Below are 6,657 nucleotides of genomic sequence, written 5' to 3'. Positions count from 1 at the left end.
ATAATAATAATAATAATAATTTAAAAAAAAAAAAACACGAAGATCGCGCAAAACTCTGAAACAGGAGAAGTGGGACATAAAACGGAGCGACGAACTAGATGTGAATTATGGCATAAAAACAGAGAATCCGACGCTGAACAGTGAAAAATTCAACACATGAAGTGAAACATGATGATTAGGCGGCGCAGCAGGTGATGAGTGAAGATTAATGATGGTCAATAAATGATAAAATAAATCTAACAGGAAAGAAACTAAAGTGGACATAGCAATAAACCAAGAGAGGATAATACTAATCAAAGGAAACTAAATTACACTCCATGACACTTTCAATTTGACTCATTAGGATTTAAGAACCAAATTTGTTCTTTGTAATTTCTGTCCAGTAAAACTATTAATCTATAAATAATTAATTAATAGACAGGTCTATATAAAGAAATGATCCATGTTTCCGTCTCATATTTCTATGGCATTAAAAGGAACTTTAGTTTTTCCACTGAAAGCTCTGGTTTGCACAGTAAATGCCATGTGCGTGAAATTTTATGGATGATACTCTGATGTCCCATTCTCCTGAAGGCAGCACAGAGCTGCACCACCAGAAACTGACAAACACTGAAGAGAAGAAGGGCTGTGATTAATGTAGTTACAGTTCTATCCATGTTTTAATGTTGCAGAGCTCAGTCGTTTTGCAAATAGTTCAAAGTTTAAACTGGCATGTTGAACATCTTTTATTTATTTTGTGGAATATTTAACAAATAGAAAATGACACAGAACAAGAATATTTTTCCACTCTAATTGGCTGCTGTTGGACCTACCGATTTTAAGTTGAATGTTCATTGCATTTTTTGTAAACTCCTGTGAAAATAATTTCTATTCCCATGGCTTTTTTGTTCTCTGGGAAATTATTTTTGATGATAAATACAGAAACAAGCATAAAAATCAAAACATCAACAATAGTGATAGTAATATTAATAATAAAATAATAATCAGTGCAAAGTAGCCTACTTTGGTGGGGGGCGGTGAGGGACCTGGATAAGGGCTAGGGGGGCGCTGGCCCGAAAAAGGTTGAGAAACACTGGTCAAGCTCTTCATGCAGGGCCAGCACAAGACAGTTTGGGGCCTTGGGCAGAATCTGATTTAGCCTCCCAGCCCTCTTGCTACTAACAACATCGGCAGCACTAACAGTGTTTAAAATAGATTTAAGGCACTTTTTCACTAAACCGCCTCTAACCAGAACGGTCTTGGTCTGCCTAGGCCAGATTTGCTTTCCACGGGCTTAGTCTGGCTGTTCTCAGATTTTAGTACCTACTTGAAGGGTAGTACTAGCAGGACCAACACCAAAACCATTTGATTGACAGCTGACTGCATTCATTGATTGGCTCATGATTAATGTCACTGACAACTCCAAAACAACCATTAGCGTTTAGAATTTAATTTTAGATGTGGACCTTGGACATGGTAGCTGAGAGCTGTATGGAGGAGTTTAATTATGAGAATAATCAGGAGCAGCAGCAGGAATACATGCGGTAACTAGGGTTGCCACCTTTCAGAAATAAAAATAAGGGACGCTTCTCACAGCGCTGCAGTGATAGACATTATTTTATGGCGGTGTTTTTTTGTTTTTAAAAAGTGATCCATAGAGCAATCGTTTATGCATAGAGGTCGGTTAGAGTACCTCAAAATTGTACTCCAATCAGAGTAGCATACCTTAAACACGTTTAATTAAGCAAGTGTAAAATGTATTTGGTAAACTACTCAAGTACTGAGTAACTGATCATAACACCTGATTTAATATTCAAAATGTGTCCTCAGACAGCCAAAAGTATAACAGTTATGTGAACATTCTGGTATTTTATTCAGTGTTTTCTGAAACAAACAAAAAAACAAAAAAACAAACAAACAAAAAAAAGCAATATTTCATCATTTGATATATTAAGTGAGCCAAAGAGCCACATCTGTCTTCAGTGATCCAGGTTGGAGATCCCTGGCAGATGGAAAGTGTGATCCTATCTCTTTACAGCAGTTAAAAGTGCAGCACTTGAATATTTAATTCTTTGTTAAAGTAAAATTGTGAAGGTTGAAAAAAATCCATCACTGAGTATTAACATAAGACATTTATTTAGTAGAATTTCTTAGGTGCCCGGTTGGCCCCCATCTAGAACCGCCCCTGGGCTGCAGGTCTGGTGCATTAAAAATACATTAAATGACCACTGAACACTGAATTTATAAAATCTATCAGCATTTTAAAATAAAGCATACAGAAAGCATTAAGAAACCTTTTAAAGTAGGAAATATTGATGTGTTTACTGTTAATCTATTTGTATGATTTGTTCTTTAAATGACCATTAGTATTATTTTGGCTGATATTATTAATGAGCAAATAATCAAACTAATATAGCCGACTAAAAGCACAATAAAATACCTAACAAAATGTTCTACCATATATCAGCCTCAGGAGATGATTGAGGGATGAAGAGATGCTGATTTCTGGTTCTTTAGGCTCTAACGCGTCTACAGTTCCTCTGGTCTGTCTGGTAATCACACTGCGCCACAATGGACACATTTTTTAAAATTGTCTTTATTCATCCTCACAAACATTATTCCCACTCAGGTATGTATCTTTACGAGAGGTTTTGCTTCTAAGGACGGTGGAGTATCGGTTCAAAGACGTTTTAAAAAGACCCGGGTTGATAGCACCTCACTGCGGCTGCGTAGTGACCGTTTCTAGGCAACCGTGACAACAGCGTCGGTCCGTAGCGTTGTCGGGTCCTTTAGTTCCCGCCACCAGTGTTTTATTTTGGTCATTAATGTTACACTTAACGTTGATATGTGTGTGATAGGCGTGTCTATCGGACATTTATAGAAATACGGAACGAATCACGTCCCGTATCGGTTCAATACGGGACGCAACATTTAACAGCCAAATACGGGACGATTCCGTATTTTACGGGACAGGTGGCAACCCTAAACTCTCACATGTAGTATTAAACTCTCTTACAGAGTTTGATTGCAACGGAAGCTAACTTAAAATCTCAGTTTCTGATTGGACCCCAGGCAGGAGAAGGCGGGTTTTCACGGGTAGAAAAATAGCAGAGCGACAGCGACTCACAGAGGCAATGAATATTTTAAATAGCATCGTTAATGCTCCTGCAGCATAGCATGGAAACCCCCATCTATCAATGCGGTAAAGCTAGCTGAAATGGCAGTAAAGTCAGCCTCGATTTTAAAGTGCGCGATGGCACAAGTTACAGCGCCCTTCTTTCAAAATAAAAGCGCACCTCCGGTTTATGTTTGATTCACACTTTAAGTTTCTTTCCAGTGGCTATAAAAATTTAAAGCTTTGTATTAATCATTTGCTAAAGGAAATTATGTATCTGAAAATAAATTCAAACATACTGTGTGGGCAAAAAAATCCTGTAAACCACATATGTGCAACGTCCAGGTTAATTGGCAGAGCTTAAAATCAATCACTGATTATTGGGCTTTATTTGCAGTAATGTGAACAAACCCAGCTCAACCACAAAGATTGCAGATAGCGCCATACTGTAGCCATGGTAACACAACAAGCAAACTATCAATATGATTTGTTGTACTTTTACAAAGTAAACTTCCTAATTCAATCCTAAATGTACAATTCATTACTGTATTTTATCTATGCTGAATCCATTAAATAAAATTTAATAACATCGTCATTCTCAATAAATGAATGCTAAAGTTTTAGATCCATGGTCTGTGTTACAATGCAACCACTTATAGGGGCCCCTGAATGTCTGGAGGGGCCTAACAGCAGCTATTGAGTTTTATTTGCCAACATTATAAAATTATGTAGAGTTAACCCCTCTGAACTTTTTTGATCTTTAAAGCAGTCTGCAGCCAAGTTGATATGGAAGTTAAACAGTCAGATATTATTAGGGTTTATTTAGTAAAATGGTGACAAATTTGCTTATTTCATACCATACTTCATAACCAGTGACCTTCTCTCCTATGGTCTGTGTAAAAGCTCAAATCAACACAGCCCTCCAGCACTGACAACAGCAGAAACCCCTCATGATATTTATTGGGGAAAACATAGACTACATTTGCTCTGTATTGTCCCCACATGATGACAATGGTATAGTAGGATCCGATTAAATATTAGATTCTTGATTAATATGGGTTGTTGCTATGTTGCTGTACAGTGTTTTAAGATTTTGTTCGATATGCCCCTTTTTAACTTTTTAAAACTTTTTAACAGACAGGCGCAAATGTATAATCAGATTATGCTTGACTCTGCATGGGCCCAGTCGGTTGGAACCCAGTGTTCTGATCTGATCTGAATCATTATTGTGTTGAGTAACATGGACTTGCTCCATTCAATATGCTAACATTAGTTTATAAACTAATATTATTCAAAATGCTATGGTTAGCTTAAATGCTGTCAGAAGCATGCGGGGTATCACCAGCATGTCGACATATATTGACTTTCTCCATTCAATATGATAAACATAGCTAATAAATTAAGAAGTAGCTAAAATGCTTATTTTAGGTACTAAGCTAATTTTACCATGAGGTTTATTACTAGTACATTGAGTCACTAGCATGTTGATGCTACCAAATGTGAATTAGGTGTGATTTGTTTGGAGCAAAGCAACTAAGCTATGCAAAGCATAATTTTGTCAGGTGTTGTTGATGTTACGGCAGTAATAACCTGGAAGTAAAGGTTGCAAAGGTTCACACACATCTCAGGAAGATGGAAAGAAGTCTTCAGAAATATGTTGCTAATTCAACACATACATAAAAAAACTATGGAAATATGGCTACTAATGCAGACTGTTTGTTATTACGCAATAGTCAGCCCCGCCCTTATCTCACCTCCGACTGACTACTGACCAGTTCTCTGTCTAACAGGTCCGGAAAATCCCCTAAACCCGGGTCTTACCCTAGAATAGGTTTATAGGAGATATTCTATTCAAACTGGCGGCGGAAAAGACTAGTCTAGCACTAACTACCTTCAAATCCAGAAGTTACGACCCTTTTCAGTTGAGAAACAATCAGCTGAGTAGCCCTCACAGCTGCATAGCTTCAACAGCCACTCCTGTTAACGGTAGATTTTCTCCTAAAAATAACATGCACTTGTTACCGGCTAGATTAGATTTAGTGACTTAGATTTAAGTCCCAGGGTCATTATTTTAATACTCACCAAAGGAAAGTACGAAGCCACCACATCTCTAGAATCATGTATGCTACTTTTACTGTAATTAGGGGAAACTACAATGATCAAACGACTCAATCAATCTCAATGTCCACAAGTTCCATTGGTATTTTTAGTATGTAATTTATTAAGCAAGCTTTAGCAGGGGTAATGACAAGCAGATTTACTTTCAGAGATTACAAACTTGTAATAAGACAATAAATTCAACTTAAAATCAATCATAACCTATTTTCTTCTCTATCCCTATCCTGTGTCACTAGTCTCACTAAGCTACTCAGCTGATTGTTTCTCAACTGAAAAGGGTCGTAACTTCTGGATTTGGGGGGCAGTTCAACTCACACCAGATGGCAATTGATCCAGGCAGCAGAAATTTTCAAATGTCCTTGGTCAGAGTCTCTGTCTTGATGAGCAAAGTCCTCTTTCGAAATAGAAGCAAAGCAGAACAGTCTGTTGTCCTTCAAACGCACAGAATCTTCATCACTCAGTGACCTTTGTCTTTTCTCCAAGTCTGCTGCAGTAGAATAGGGATCGTTGGGTTGAGGCAGAGGAATTGGTCGAATCAGGAACCAGGGCTGGGGGCAGATGGATCTTGTCCCTTCTTGGCGGCGTGAAGTCTCAACTTCCCCTTGGTCCCAGGGTGTGGTCCTCTGCTGATCTTCAATCTGCGTCCTCTTGTTGGCTCTCCTTCAGCGCCGCGGACAAAGAACAGTTTCCTCTCTCGTCTGCTGGTTTTTAAACCCTCTCAGCCCATGGTTGTGTATGGGAGAGGTCTACGTGACTTCTGACTCGTCCCCATGAGTATGTGTCTGTGGAAAGTCCCAACCTTTCCCAACCCATCCCCTCCCTGACTCATTGCAGCAACTCTCTTCGGTACTTCCCTTTTCCACTGGCCATCTGGCCATCAAGGCCATTTCTCGTAACTTACTGCCTTTTTTGGAGTTGTTCCAGCACCCCCGCCCAGCCTAGTGTACTGATTGCAACACAGTCTGCTTTATTTGTCACGATCTCAAGACTCCAGTCATCTTATTACAAACATAATCAATTCAAACCATGATTAATTTGTCATTTTATAATCCTCCCTCACTTATCTAGTTTCTAGCTGTTACCATTTAATCATCAATAATCATCATACAACAATCAAGTCATTACTGTTACAACAAATCAAAAGTACAGAACATATACTTCAATTATGCATCACAGACATTCCAACCATTACATATTACATATGTGTGTATTTTGTATTTATCTCTCTTAATCATCATTAAATCAATATACAAGATTACTGTTATTTCCCAGGCCTTTGCTCCGTTTTCTGCGTGTACCTGGAAAGATCTCACACCCTTATGCCAGTTTTCACGACAAGACTGAATTTCCCCAACATATGCAGTTGGATAATTATATTTTGAAGCTGTTGGTTCACTTGCAGTAAAGGTGTTATAAATTCAACTGCATCTAGATCTGCTTGGTTG

The 6,657-nt window shown here is 38.3% G+C and overlaps 1 long non-coding RNA gene across 1 annotated transcript in view; it reads right to left on the bottom strand.

The window, feature by feature from the left end:
* Window positions 1-1,381: 1,381 nt before the first annotated feature.
* LOC107834455 (uncharacterized) overlaps window positions 1,382-6,657 on the bottom strand; it is a 20,178-nt gene continuing 14,902 nt past the window's right edge. The window contains exon 3 of the long non-coding RNA XR_001660244.1: window positions 1,382-1,392. This is a non-coding gene — a long non-coding RNA (uncharacterized LOC107834455). The remainder of the gene's footprint in view (window positions 1,393-6,657) is intronic.

Source organism: Poecilia formosa, unplaced genomic scaffold (assembly GCF_000485575.1).
Source record: "Poecilia formosa unplaced genomic scaffold, Poecilia_formosa-5.1.2 Scaffold630, whole genome shotgun sequence".
NCBI lineage: Eukaryota > Metazoa > Chordata > Actinopteri > Cyprinodontiformes > Poeciliidae > Poecilia > Poecilia formosa.
This window is presented reverse-complemented; position numbering and strand designations above follow the sequence as displayed.